The sequence below is a fragment of the Lissotriton vulgaris genome, chromosome 3_1 (genome assembly GCF_964263255.1).
Source record: "Lissotriton vulgaris chromosome 3_1, aLisVul1.2, whole genome shotgun sequence".
Lineage (NCBI taxonomy): Eukaryota > Metazoa > Chordata > Amphibia > Caudata > Salamandridae > Lissotriton > Lissotriton vulgaris.
The window spans coordinates 59,413,362-59,428,936 of record NC_141689.1 but is presented as its reverse complement, the minus strand read 5'-3'; positions in this window follow the sequence as shown (position 1 = coordinate 59,428,936).

Below are 15,575 nucleotides of genomic sequence, written 5' to 3'. Positions count from 1 at the left end.
GCCGCAGGGACCGTATGTTGAGGAGGGGTGAAAGTGGGACTCGGTCTTAGTCCCGTATCTCCTTTCCTGGTTGCTTCAGTTAGATCTGATTTGCCTTCAAAGAATGCTTTTAATTTCAGTTTTCGAAAGAAACCAGCAAGTTCGCAGTGTAACTTGAATTTGTCAGGTCTTGCTGTTGGGACGAAGCCCAAGCCTTTTTCAAGTACTTGGATTTCGGTGGGGGTTAGTATCCTTTCAGATAGGTTCGTCACTAGGTTCAAACTCCGCTCGTTCCCGGCTGTTGGTTGCTGCGGTGTGATTCGCTACAGAGTCTTCCTCCTCCCAGGACACTCTGTTATTGCCTCTTCTTTTGCCTCGACCCCTCCGGCCGCTCTCTAAAAAAGGCTGCCTGTACTGATTCTGGAAGTTTGCGGGGGCATGAAGCCCGGGTTCCAGCCCATGAAGGGAAAATGTGGCTGTTGAAAGGCATAAGGGTGTGGACCCATCCCCATTTGTGGTGGATACCATTGTTGATGGTGGCCCTGGTTGCCTTGTCTGCCCTGTTATTCCTGTTGCCACGGTTCTCTCTTCTCTTTGTTTGTCTGAATGAGCTATTGCTTGACCCACTACTGTTAGAGGAGTCATCATCCGAATAATCAGATTTGCTATCATTACGTGCTGGTGGGGTAAAGGTTGCCGCAGAGTAGGGATACACCTTTTCAAAGTCAAACTTCTTTTGATCTTTTTGGAGTTTGGTTGCTTTTGACTGCATCAGGTTATCTTTATACTCATTAAGTTCCTTATTGAGTTCGTCCAACCGTTTTTTAAAACCTGTGATTGTTGTCTTGAAGTGGGACTCAGTCTCTCTAATTTCCACCATTAGTGCTTCAGAGAGTCTGAGTGCTGTTTTTATTATCAAGACCATCCAGTCGCGCGTACTTATCTTTCTGCCATCCTAAAACTATGGATTTGCGCACCCGATGCAAATCTGCAAAAGCCTGATTTCAATGTACTACAACACAATACACTTTTTAGGTTTAACTATTTATTTAAAATTTGATATATTTTTAACAACTCTATCAATTGTAACCTTCTCATTAACTACATTCACAGTACCTCTTTAACCCCTTGGGTGCTTATGACGGAACCACGTCGTCATAAGGCACGGGCGGCGTGAGCTCATGACGGCGTGATTCCGTCATGCTGCTGCCGCTCCGCCAACGTGACACTAATTCCCAGCCTGTGCGGGTGAATCAATGAGCAGGGAGGGGTCATGATGGAACCATGACATCATGAGCACACGATGGCCGTGACTCATGACGGCGTGGTTTTGTCAAAAGTACAGAAGTGCCATGCTCACCCCCTATCCCCCCGCGCCGCGCTGGAATTCACGCCGCGGCGAAGGGGTTAAAACAACTTCACAAATACAAAACAACCTTCTAAATTATATATTACTAAATTACTTAGTTGAGGTAGATTCACAAATTCAACACAATGTAACACGGGTCATGCTGGGAGCCTCGATTGGGTCACAACTCCAAACAAAAAAGAAAACACAATGCCCCATTTCGATTATTTGCCTGGGGCCTGCCAGATTTGTTTCTTTAAAAAAAATTATGGAAGGGTACTGTGTGGCCTCCCTCCTGAAGCCAGACCTGGCAGCCTCTTACATTTTTTTTAATATATATTTATGAGTGAGGGGGACCATGTGGCCCCCCTTCCCTGGGCCACCAGGACCTGCCTACATTTAAAACAAATGTGTTTGGGGGGCCGCATGGCCCCCATCTGGAGGCCAATTATGGCCCTTGGGACCCCATCACCCGAGGCCTTGCCATGTGTTGGGGACTGTGGGGGGAGCCCCAATTCCCCCACGGTCCCAGCGAGCTCCTGTGGGAGCTGGCATTGCTTTTGGGCAAGGGGAACTGCTAACATGCAGCTCCCCTTGCCACAAAGCAAATCTGCTTTGCTTCTTGGAAGCAAGGGGAGGTTTCCTGTGCTCGCTTCCAAAAAGAAAAGCAGTGTCCCACCCTGCCATAGCAAATGGCAGTGTCCCGGGGCGGATATTGCAGGAGGTGGCCCTGGGGGGGTGGCAGTCCCCAGGGCCATGTAGGGCTCCAGAAGGGGGGCTGTGGGCCCCCTCCCTTACAGTACAAATTCCCGGGGAGGTGGTGGTCCCTGGGGTTTGAGGGGCCCATGAGGCCCCCCTCATTAGTAAAGGAAGCACCCAGGAGGAGGTGGTCCACAACAGACCCCCATATCAGATCCCCAGTCATTGGCGGTACACAGGGCTGAGGGGGGACGCGTGCCCCCGCTTTTCATTATTAAAGCCCTGGGGAAGTGATGGTCCCCGGGACTATGGGGGCCCCTGCTCTATATTTTGTGATTGTATCCGGACCTGGCCCACCTAGGGGCTTAACTAAATGAAGCATGCAGACCGCGCTTCGTTTTTTTAAACTTTCAGACGGATTCCTGCACCCAGCGCAAATTCAGCCAAGTCCGAGTGGGACCCCGTGAGCAGGCCTAGGGGGTCAGGGTGTTTCTACCCTGCCCCCTTTCTTGTTTTTTCTAGTTTTACAACTGTTTTGTTGTGACTCAGTTATCGAGTCACAAGATGGCTGCCAACACATTCTGGTTTAGAGTGTTGGAAGCCAATCAGAATGAAGCTCGTGCTTGGGGGATTTGCCGATCCTCCTCGGTGCTCAGATATATACATTTTTATTTGTTTTTACTTTCCCAACAACCACAAAAGGGATTTACACCATAAAAAAATGCTTTCTGGACCAAGACCTACCTTTTTGTCAAATCTGGTGTAATTCCGTTCAGCAGTTTGGGCTGTAGCTTTGTCTAAAGTTAATATTATTATTATTATTAATAAATTAAATTTGTAAGGTGCACAGCTACCCGGAGGTTTCCCGGTACCAAAGGACAGATCACAACAAAGAGGACAACATCTACTGAAATTAAATAGCCAGGTTTTAAGGCCTTTGCAGAAGATCTTATGGCTGACTTCATAACGGAGTGGTGATGGTAGTGAATTTCACAACACCGGGGCCAGAAAGGAAAAAGACCGCCCACCCATGCGCGACAGTTTGAATCTAGGGACTAAGAATTTAGCTTGAGATGAAGATCGGAGCAGACGTGTTGGTAAATATGTCTGGGCTAAAGAGCAAAGATAACAGGGTGCTGTGCCCAGTTTAATCCTATGCATATAGCATAGGGACTTAAATTTGTCTGGCTCTCAATCCTGAGCCAGTGGAGGTCGCGGAGAGCACCTGAAATGGAAGATGTTTTTGGTACATGACAGAGCAGCCTAGCTGCCAAATTCTGAACCACTTTCAATTTGTGTACTACCTCCTTATTGGCACCCTGGTATAGGATGTTGCCATAGTCCAGCCTAGATATGATTAGTTCTTGGACCACAGTTCTTTAAGTAGGCCCAGGCAACATCCAAAGTATTTTACGGAGCCATTTAAGAATGGTAAAGCAAATTGATGTGATCTTAGCTACTTGCTGTCTCATGGACAGCTGATCATCAATCACTGTACCCAAATTGCGTGTGGTTTGCGCCGGTTGGGGTAGTTCACCCATTTCTGGCAGCCAGTGGTGAGGGCCCCAGAGATCTTTATCTTTTCTCAGGATGAGAACCTCTGTCTTTCCACCATTTAACTTTAGCCAGTTGGTGTGCATCCAGCTGGCTATTTTATGCAGCCCTACTCGTAGGGATGAAACTGTGGAGGTTTCATTGGAAGATAAAGAGAAGAGAAGCTGGGTGTCATCAGCATAAGAGAAGATAGACAACCCAGATTCTTCTGCAATGGTAGCTAAAGGTCTGATATAGAGATTGAATAACACAAGGCTAAGAATCGAGCCCTGTGGTACTCCATACGGAGATGCATAGGTCTTGGAGCTAGCAGATGAGGAGAAAACCTGAAAAGTCCTTCCGGTGAGAACGTTTGTAATCCAATTCAGAGCTAGATCTAGTAAAATGAGTGCCACCGTTTCCCCTTTATCCAGATGCTGATGTATTGTTTCTGTAACTCCCAAGAGTGTGGTCTCTGTGGAATACCCAGCTCTAAAGCCTGATTGAGACACATACAAGATTTTATTGGATTCCACAACTGTGTGAGCTGTTGGTTCACATGTTTTTCCAAGATCTTTGAGAAAACGGGGAGCAAAGAGATCGGGCAGAAGTTTGAAGGTTCGGCCCGGTCAGCATTTGGTCTCTTCAGAAGGGGAATAACCATTGCGTGTTTCCACTCAGTTGAAAATTTAGTTTTCCTCAATGAAGCATTAAGTAGCTCCATAATAGGATCCAATGAGGTGGATTTTTATTTTTTTAAGAATATGGACTGGGAGTGTGTTGTTAGGTGAGCCTGATTTATGGCTGTTTAAAATGCCATTAAATGACAAAGAGTCTAATGGTTGCCAATTTGTAATTTTGAGAGTAGATACAGAATCAAAGGTCCAGTGTGGCATGTTACAACCCAAATTGGGGGGTGAATTCTTTATTTGCTGTTCAGCTTTAGTAGTTACTGTATTAAATTCTGCATAGATCTTCTCTACTTTTTCAATGAAGAACTTAGCCACGTCTTCACAGTGTGCTTCATCAAGTACCGGGGGCGTTGGTTAACAGGATGCTTCAGAGAGCTCCCCAACTATTTTAAACAGAACTTTGGAGTTATTATGTGCAGATACAATAGTATTTTTCACGTATTTGGCAAGGGCCACTTTGCACAGGGATTGTATTCTCTCTCAGGTTTATAGCTATGTTTGGATTCCGAAGCGTAGTCCTTCCTCCAGCATCTTTCCAAGGCTTTGCATTTTGTTTTTTTGGCTTTTAACTTTTCAGTAAACCATGGAGCAGGGGGGCGATGATTATTTAATTTATTAAGGGATGTAGGGAGGCAAGTATTCACAGATGCCGTAATCCAAGTATGCATAGTGTCTGTATCCCAAATCTTAATGGAAGGAATAACCAGAATTTTGGTTGCTAGATGTTGATTTAGAGAATCAATATCCAAGTTCTTCCAATTTCTGCACTTAGATTTGGGTAAGGAGATGAGAGGGTTGTTTGGCCATTGATTGATCACTTCCTGAAAAACTCACCAGAAAATGGTCGGACCAAAGTAAGGGAAAGGCTGTTTGGCATGAGATCTTAGGTAAGTTTGAAAAGATGGGGTCCATCAAGTGGCCCGCCCTATGGGTAGGGCCTGAATTGCAGAGTGACATATTCATAGGTTCTAGATCGGCGATCAAGGTGGCGCCAATCTTACATATAGGTTTGTTGAAGTGAATATTAAGGTCACCCATGATGGTGAAGTTGGCTGTGTCAAGCAGAAAAGAAGCAATGATTTCTGGAAAGCTTGCTGCTCACAACCCCACTGAACCGGTTGGCGGTACACCAGAAATCCAGCAGGCTTGAACTGAGGTCTAAGGAGGAGTCTAAAAAAGCCAGCTTCACAACCTTCGCAGGGTAACGTCTCTCATTTACACGAGAAACCTTTTTTTTTAATTATTGCAATGTCACCACCGGTTTTATCTTCTCGGTCATTTCTAACAATTGTGAAAGTTGAAGGTAAGGCCGCTGCAATGTCGGGCCCAGAGTTTTTGTGTAACCAAGTTTCCGTAAGGAAATTTGCATCTGGTTGCAAGTTCTGTAAAAGGTCGAAAATATACTCCTTATGCTTAGCGAGGGATCTACAGTTTAGATTAAAAAATGTAAACTCTTTAGTATGAGTCTCTATAGCCTTTCCCCCAATGGGTGGTTGTTTAATAGAGTTCAACATGATAGCAGTATTATGCAACTGTAGCCTATTGAGTAGAGAGGTGCAAGTAAAGCTACAGCAGGGGCATGGTATGAGGGGTCTGCCAGGTTTGAAGGCAATGCAATCATCTTGCGATCTCCTCCGTAGTCGGTATGAAAAACTGGGATATTTCCTTATTTATTTAGAAGAAGGGGCATGAGTTGTGGCCCCTTGCCCTGGTTGGGCGCGGACGGCGCAGATGGACTTGCCTTTAGCGCGCCTTCGGCACACTGCCGGAGCGCCTGCTGGTGGAATGCGAGGCATAGAATTTAAATCCTCGGAATCAGCTGGATGCTGATGTCAGCATACTGCCTCCCCCGCCTCCTCCCAGAAGTCGAAGGATCGCTGCTCCCTTCAAAAAAAACGGGCGAACCCATGGTGGACCGGGGAGCAAGTGGCAAAGATTAAGCAGGTGAGGGTAATATAGGAATGCTAAAATACAAAGAACCAGACAGAAGTAGTTTTAAAACTTCAGGCAGCTAGCGCAAATGTATCTTACTGTCTCGCGTCCCCTGCACGGAGTGTGAGGCATATCATTTAATACCTCTGAGTCAGGTGGCTGCTGACATCAGCACATCGCCTCCCCCACCTCCTCCCGGAAGTCAAAGCCCGCTGCTCCCTCCACAACAAGCGGGCGAACCCGTGGTGGACCAGGGAGCAAGCGGCAAAGATTTAGGAATTAAAGTTCCTATAGAAATTAACATAGGGAAACGCGTTTTGGGACCCCCTTTATTCTCTGACACGCTTGACAACAAGACAGTAGCTGACCCGAGTGAACCATTAGTTTTGAAAATTCGTGAAGATTCATCAAACATCGCCAAAGATATGGGGAAAAAAAAACTTTTTGAATCGAAATAAGGTGACCACATGTAGGCTATCTATATATATGTTCACTGAAAAAACCATAGGTTTCAGGCCTTATATAGTTAGGAATTAGCTTTTAAAAAACCTTTGAAATTCACTTGAAAAACTATAAGTTTTAGGGGTGTTATAGTTATCTGGACATTTCACTCATACAAAACCATTGAAATTGCTCCTATATAGTTAGTTGTACTAACTATATTTCACGCACCCGCAATCCACTGCTGATGTCACATATTAGATCATTCATGACATGGTCAGTGATATCACTGATGACATCTCAAATGACATCACTGATGACATCATCCAGTGAATGTGGTTTGCTTCGTTACTTAAATATGCATTATATATATAGCAATTTGCATGGAAGAATGAGTGGATGCATATAAAGAAATATTTGGATGGAGGGTTTAGTAGCAGTGTAATTGACTGTTTACTGGACCAATTTATAGTGTCTCCCTAAATATAGTGGATAGTGAGTAAACTGTGTGAATATCTGTATCACTTTGCCAGTTGTTGTGTAAACTGATTCTACAGTTGGTTACTAGCTATGTGAAAGTCTATATTAGTTATTGATTAGTTAACTGAGTATTTGTATTGGAGTGTGAAAGTGTATGTGGTTCGGTGGGGGATGTGTGACTGTCCAAACATGTGTGAATAGTTGATTTAGTAGATATATGAAGTTAAAACTACATGTTCTAACAGTTTGGGTGAGTGAATCTCTTCATGGGTGTGATGATGAGCAAATATATTTCTCAATGGTACATGTCCAACAAACTAGAAAAATAAAAGGCAGTGTGTGTGTCAGTTGTTGTATATAAATAAGTATACATAAGACTCAATGATTGTGTGAGTGACTGTATGGATAACTGTATACTTAATGATGGTATAATTCACGAAGTATGACTTATTATCTAAATGAACAGATAAAGTGGTGTTTATATAAGTGTGTAGCTAAATAAATATGTAAGTATGATCCATTGTTTACATAAGTGAGTAGGATGACTTCATATGTGAATAGGATGTGTGCTGTTGTTTAATATCAATATAGGTGTATAAGTATTTTTGATAGTGTTCTATTGTTCATTGACAGCATGTATGAGTGAATCTACAGGTAAGTGATTAGATGTGTATATACATCTATGAATCACTGAGTGGATTTTTAGATACTTGTATTGCTGTGACAATGGATTCAAATATGATACTCTGTATTTTACAAAGAGTGATGAAAGATTTTACTAGTGTATGAAAAGGTGTATGTGATTGTCACGTGGATGATGTCATCAGCGATGTCATCAGTTATGTCATTTGAGATGTCATCAGTGATGTCACTGACCATGTCATGAATGATCTAATATGTGACATCATCAGCAGTGGATTGCCAGTGAGCTGCATGCTCATTGGCTGTCAACACTTCTAACCAGGAAGTGTTGGCATCCATCTTGTGCCCGATAGACCGAGGCACAAGAAAGCAGAAAAACAAACGTGAAGAACACAAAAAGGGGACAGGGTAGATACACCCTGACCCCCTAGGCCTGCCCAGGTGGTCCCACAAACACAAAAAAGGCCCACATTTTTTTTTAAATACCTGGTCTGTTTTGTTAAAAAGTACCTCCCGGGCGGACCAAATCGCAGCGGCATAGTGATAAAGAAGTGTGGGGGGGTCCACAACACCACCCCCACACTGCCCCAGGGACCGCCGCCCACGGGGAAAAGCAACGCATCCCCTTGGCGCATACTGGAGGCTCCTGGTGGGCTACTTGGCCCCCAGGGACCCCCAGTATGCAAGGGGAATTAGTTCCTATTCTGCAAACACCCCAGGGGTTGCGCTGCAGAGAGGTGTAAAAAAGGGTGTGGCCACATTACACCTCTCTGCAATGCAGCCCCTTGGCGCATACTGCAGGTTCAAGGTGGGCTAGTTGGCCCCCCGGGACCCCCAGTATGCAAGGGGAATTAGTTCCCCCTCTGCAAACACGCCCCTGGGCTGCGTTGCAGAGTGTTGTAAAAAGGGGGCGTGCCCTCTGAACACCTGCCTGCAAAAATGTAGTAAATCAGTATAAAAAAATAACAATTAATACATTTAAAAATTGTCATTTAAAAAACCTTCGAAATTCAATGAAAAAAACCATAGGTTTCAGGCCTTATATAGTTAGGAATTAGCATTTAAAAAACCTTGCAAATTCACTGAAAAAACTATAGGTTTCACGCTAGATATAGTTAGGAATTAGCATTTACAAAACCTTGCAAATTCACTGAAAAAAACATGGGTTTCAGGCCATATATAGTTAGGGATTAGCATTTAAAAAACCTTGCAAATTCACTTAAAAATACCATGGGTTTCAGGCATTATATAGTTAGGAATTAGCATTTAAAAAACCTTGTAAAATCACTTAAAAAACCATAGGTTTCAGGCCTCATATAGATAGGAATTATCATTTCAAAAATCTTTGAAATTCACTGAAAAAAACATAGGTTTCAGGCCTTATATAGTTAGGAATTAGCTTTAAAAAAAACTTTGAAATTCACTCAAAAAAAGATTTGGGGGTGTTATAGTTTGCTGGACATTTCACTCTCTATTTTTTTGAAAATTTTAGTTTCTATTTTTGAATATGTGTTTCAAGGGTTACATTACACTGAAAGGAGGTCTGTCACTCTGTCACAAGGATGGTGTCATCAGTGATGTCATGAGTGATGTCACTGACCATGTCATGAGTGATGTAATATTTGACCACATCAGCAGTGCATTGCAGGCGCGCAAGTTATAGTGAGTCCAACTAACTATAACGTGGGAATTTAAATGGTTTTATGTCAGTAAAATTTCCAGCTAACTATAACTGGTGTGAAACCTATGGTTTATTCAGTGAATATATATATATATATATACATATATATATATATATTAACTGAAAAAGCATAGGTTTCAGGCAGGTTAAAGTTAGGAATTAGCATTTAAAAAAACCTTAGAAATTCACTGAAAAAAACATAGCTTTCAGGGGTGTTATAGTTAACTGGACATTTCACTTATACAAAACCATTGAAATTGCTCCTATATAGTTAGTTGGACTAACTATATTTCGCGCACCCGCAATGCACTGCTGATGATGTCACATATTAGATCATTCATGACATGGTCAGTGACATCAATGATGACATCTCAAATGACATCACGGATGACATCACTGATGACATCATCCACTTGACAATCACATACACCTTTTCATACACAAGTAAAATCTTTCCTCACTCTTTGTAAAATACAGAGTATCATATTTGAATCCATTGTCACAGCAATATCTATTATCTAAATACTCACTCAGTGATTCATAGATGTATGCACACATCTAATCACTTATGTGTAGATTCACTCATACATGCTGTCAATCAACAATAGAACACTATCAAAAATACTTATACACCTATATCAACATTATACAGCAGCACACATCTTATTCACATATGAAGTCATCCTACTCACTTAGGCAAACAATGGATCATACTTACATACTTACTTAACTACACACTTATACAAACATCACTTCATCTATTCATTTAGATAGTAAGTCATACTTAGTGAATTATAAAATCATTATTACATGTATATAGTTATCCATACAGTCACTCACACAGTCATTGAGTCTTATGGATACTTATTTATATACAACAACTGACACATACACTGCCTTTTATTTTTGTAGTTTGTTGGACATGTACCATTGAGAAATATATTTGCTCATCACCACACCCTTAAAGAGATTCACTCACCCAAATTGTTAGAACATGTAATTTTAACTACATATAACTACTGAATCAACTATTCACACATCTTTGGGAAGTCACCCCCACCGATCCACACACACTTTCACTCTCCCATACAAATACTCAGTTATCTAATTAATAACTAATATAGACTTTCAAAAAGCTAGTAACCAACTGGATAACCAGTTTACACAACAACTGACAAAGTGATACAGATATTCTCACAGTTTAGTCCCTATCCACTATATTTAGTGAGACACTATAAATTGGTCAAGTAAACAGTCCATTACACTGCTACTAAATCCTCCATCCAAATATTTATTTATATATATCCACTCATTCTTCATTGCAAATTGCTATATATATAATGCATATATAAATAAAGAAGCAAACCAAGTTCACTGGATGATGTCATCAGTGATGTCATCCGTGATGTCATTTGAGATGTCATCAGTGATGTCACTGACCATGTCATGAATGATCTAATATGTGACATCATCAGCAGTGCATTGCGGGTGCACGAAATATAGTTAGTCCAACTCCACCCCCTCTGGTGCTTCCTGGTCTATTGTAGCAAAGAGCAGCAGAGTTAGGGGGCATGGCGTCTACCAAGTCCGGAGCTGAGGACTCCTCAAGTCAGGTTTCTGTGACTCCTAGGATGTCCAGGGGGTCGTCTTGGAGGAGTGAGAAGACCTCAAGATTGTGCTTCTGCAGAGAACGGGTGTTAAGGGTAGCTAAACCAAAGGGGATGATGGACGGAGTGTTGAACATTGCAAGCACTCACCCCCAGTCAACTGATCTGGGTTTAATTCATCATCATTCTTTAGCTCCCTCCGCCACCCCAGTTCAGTAGCTACCCTTAGTGCCCGTGGGCCAGTAGCCTGGGCATCCTAGGATGATGTGTTGTGGGACTTAGGCTACCTGTTCCCACTTTTGACTTTAATAGCCATTCCGACCTGAGTGTGACAGCTATGTTATTATCAAGTAGCTTTGTACCTTGATTTAGAGTCAGGAGTTCCTCCACTGAGTACTTGTAGCGGGGGCCAGGGGTACTGGCCCCTGGTCCCAGTCGGGCATGGACAGGTGCAGACTGGCTTGCCTTAGGCGCACCTTCGACATGTCTCTATCTGTCTGATTGCTTGCTCCAGCTTTGCTAATAAGCGTGAAACTCCTCCCACCCACCACTCAGCCCTGCTGTGAAGCAGCTGACTATTCCCGAGATGGGAGCGAGTCAATGACAGTGCAAAATACAAGTGCATGGTACAGTTTTTACAGTTTTTAAAGTTTTAAAATGATTCCAACAGTTAAGAAATAGCAGCATTTTACAAACAGAACAGCAGCAGTGCTACGAACAGACCACCATGGGCGTAGGTGCGTCTCTCTCTGTCTGCATGCTTGCTCCCGCTTTGCTAATAAGCGTGAAACTCTTCCCACCCACCACTCAGCCCTGCTGTACAACAGCTGACTATCCCTGAGCACTAGACCGTGAAATGAGATGGAAGTGCACCAGCAGAAGTGAGGGAGCACTGGGTGCGAGGCAATGACAGTGCAAAATACAAGTGCAAGGTACAGTTTTTAAAGTTTTAAAATGATTCCAACAGTTTAAAAATAGCAGCGTTTTACAAACAGAACAGGAGCAGACCACCACAGGCATAGGCGCGTCTCTCTCTGTCTGCGAGCTTGCTCCAGCTTTGATAATAAGCATGAAACTCATCCCAACCACCACTCAGCCTTGCTGTGCAGCAGCTGACTATCCTCGAGCACTAGACTATGAAATGAGACGGAAGTGCACCAGCGGAAGCGAGGGAATCCTGGAAGCGAGTCAATGACAGGGCAAAATACAAATGCAATGTACAGTTTTAACAGTTTTTAAAGTTTCCAACAGTTTAAAAATAGCAGCGTTTTACAAACAGAACAGCAGCAGCAATACAAGCAGACCACCACGGGCATAGACGCATCTCTCTCTGCCCCAGACACCCACCCCATACACTACTTCTGTCTTTGTCTTAGCCTGATAGATGTTCTTTATTGGAAGTAATGGTCTGGCGCCTAGTTTTTGGGAAAAGGATTTTAAGGGTGAGAGGCTTCTCCCCATTCCCAGCATCCTTCCTTCCACCAACTTTGACCACGATAAATTATTGTCAAAAAGAACCCCCCAGGCAGGGGAAGGTATTGACCAACTCAATCCTTCCGGGGTCCGTGTGGAGGTATGGGGCTTTGCCTCTTTTTCTAGGCCCAGATTTAATTGCAAAGGACTTAGTCTGATCAACTTTCAGATCCATTGAATCCATAAACGATACATACGCAGTTATCAGGTGATAGAGAGCTAGCACAGTTCTGGCGATCAACAGCAAATCATTCACGTAGACCAATATGGGTAATGTGTGTGAGTCGAAGACTGGAACATCCTGTGTGGTTTACCAAGAGGGCCTCCTCATCTCCATTTGTAAAGATAGAGAAGAACAATGGGGCAAGAATACAGCCCCGTCTTACGCCTCTACCGATTTTAAATGAGCGGGTACAGTCTCCATTTTTGTGTAGCTGACCGGCGCAATGGTGTTTGAGTATAAATGTCTAATGAAGTTAATTAGGGCTGGGTCAGTCCCCATCTCCTCCATTATGGTCCCTAGCTTAGCATGGACCACACAGTCAAATACTACCGACAGATCCATGAATGCCATGTAGATCTTCCCTTCCTTCACTCTGGAGTATTTGTCTATTTACAGAGCGAAGCTCAAGCACTGGTCCACAGTGCCCTTTCCCTGTTGGAACCATACTGTGCCTGGATTACGATATTATTCTCTAGAAAGGAGGAGTTGGACCATTGGCCCTGCTCCAGTTTCCAGCGAAAGTCATCGAGAAAGCCGACTCGCCACATTCCTCGAAGAGCACAACAGCCTCGACCCCTCCCAATCCGGCTTCAGAAAAAAACACAGTATGGAAACAGCCCTACTTGCCACAACAGATGACATACGTACCTTACTGGACAAGAGAGAAACAGCAGCCCTCATCCTCTTCGACCTCTCAGTGGCGTTCAACACAGTCTCTCACTGCACCCTAATACGCAGACTCCACGACACAGGGATCCAAGACAAGTGCCTCAACTGGATCCGTTCCTTACTCTCTGGCAGAACGCAGCGAGTCAGATTCCCCTCTTTCCTCTCAGATCCTACACCTTACCACCTACGGAGTCCCACAGGGGTCCTCCCTTGGCCCCACGCTCTTCAACGTCTACATGGCTCCACTCGCCCCCATTGTCAAAACCTACGGACTCAACATTGTGTCATACGCAGACGACACCCAACTCATCCTCTCCCTATCCAACGAACCCAACACAGCCAGATACAACTTTCAAGAAGGCATGGAAGCCGTCACCAAATGGATGAAAAACAGCTGCCTACAAATAAACACAAACATAACAGAAGAACTCATCACGGGCCCAAACCCAGATGCCTGGAGCGACACTTGGTGGCCCTCCGCCCTTGGAAGCCTGCCCACCCCCATGGACCACGCACACAACCTGGGAATCATCCTGGACTCAGAGCTCAAAATAGACCGCCAGATCAACTCTGTCTCGTCCTCCTACTTCCACACACTCCACCTCCTACATAAGGCCATCAAGTGGATCCCCCTGGAACACAGAAAGATGGTCACTCACGTCCTAGTCTCCAGCAGACTCGACTACGGCAACACACTCTATGCCGGAATAAAAAAAAACTCACACGCAAGCTACAGAACATCCAAAACACTGCCACAAGACTGGTCCTGAACCTGCCAAGCCACTGCCACATCTCCCAGCATCTGCGCACCCTCCACTGGCTCCCCATCGAAGCTAGAGTTGCCTGCAAGATGCTAACCCAGTCTCACAAGGCTCTCCACAACACCGGACCAGCGTACCTGAACAGCCGACTCAAATTCCACCAACCCCAAAGGACCCCACGATCAGCCCAGCTCTACTACGCCGTGGTCCCCCCGCACCAGAAAGGCCACTCCTTCTCCTTCCGCACGGCCAGTGCCTGTAACGACCTTCGGCTCCACCTCAGACAGATGACATTGTTCCCCATCTTCGCAAAAAACCTTATAACCTGGCTCTTCAACAGACCCCCTTCTTGATGGACTGGAACCTGCGAACCCCCCCCCCCCCACACCCCCAGTACCTTGAGACCCTTACAGGTGAGTAGTAGAGCTTAACAAACAATTGATTTGATTTGATTTGATTAGCTTTGCTGTGGTATCCAGCAGGGAGATTAGTCTGTAGTCTTTGGATTAGCCCGATCCCCTTTTTTGTGTATTGGGAAAATAACACTTGTTGACTATGAGGGGGAGGACTTGCCAGCACTATGTTATTAACCCCTTGTGTGCTCATGACCAGACCAGTCCGCCATGAGTCACAGTTGAGCTGTGCACATGTCGGCCTGGTCTCGTCATAACGGCGCCGCTCCGCCCACGCGCGGTTAATTCCCTGACTATGCGGGAGAATTAATGAGTGGGCTTGGGTTGTGACGAGACCAGGCCACATGAACACAGCTCCACCATGACTCATGATGGCCTGGTCTCTTCACGAGCACCGTGGCGCAGCGCTCACCGCCCCACCTCCCACATCATGGGGGAATTAGCCATGCAGGGAAGGGGTTAAGGACATTCATTAGTAGGGGCAGCCATATGTCTGGGGTTTCCTGAAAAAAATCAATAGGGACCCGATCCGGTCCTGGGGCCTTTCCATGGCTACATACCATAAGGCCTCTTCTCACTTCAATGAGAGAGAAGAACAGTGAGTCCAATGGGTTTAGCACTATAGTATGCAATGACGTGGGAGGATGCATGCTAGGGGCAAAGAGGTTTTCAAAACGGACCACCCGATCGTCTTCATCTACATTAGTATCTATTATGTGGTTTCTGGGATTTTTAAAGCGTGGGGCATTAAGTTTCTTCCAAAAAACTTGACCATTACCCGTGCTTGGTGCCTCTTCAAGATCCAACCATACCTCATCCTTAATGGCTCTTATCCTATGTTTTCTTGCTAGGTTATAAGCAGTACGCTGTGCTCTTATTTGGTCTGAAGTTCTAGGTTTAGTTTTCAGGGTATACATTGGAGCCTTCCTCGCTTTTGTACAGGGGGAGTCAAACCAGCCCAAGCTTTCCCAGTATTTAACGGTTTAGTGCGTGTGAGAGCCA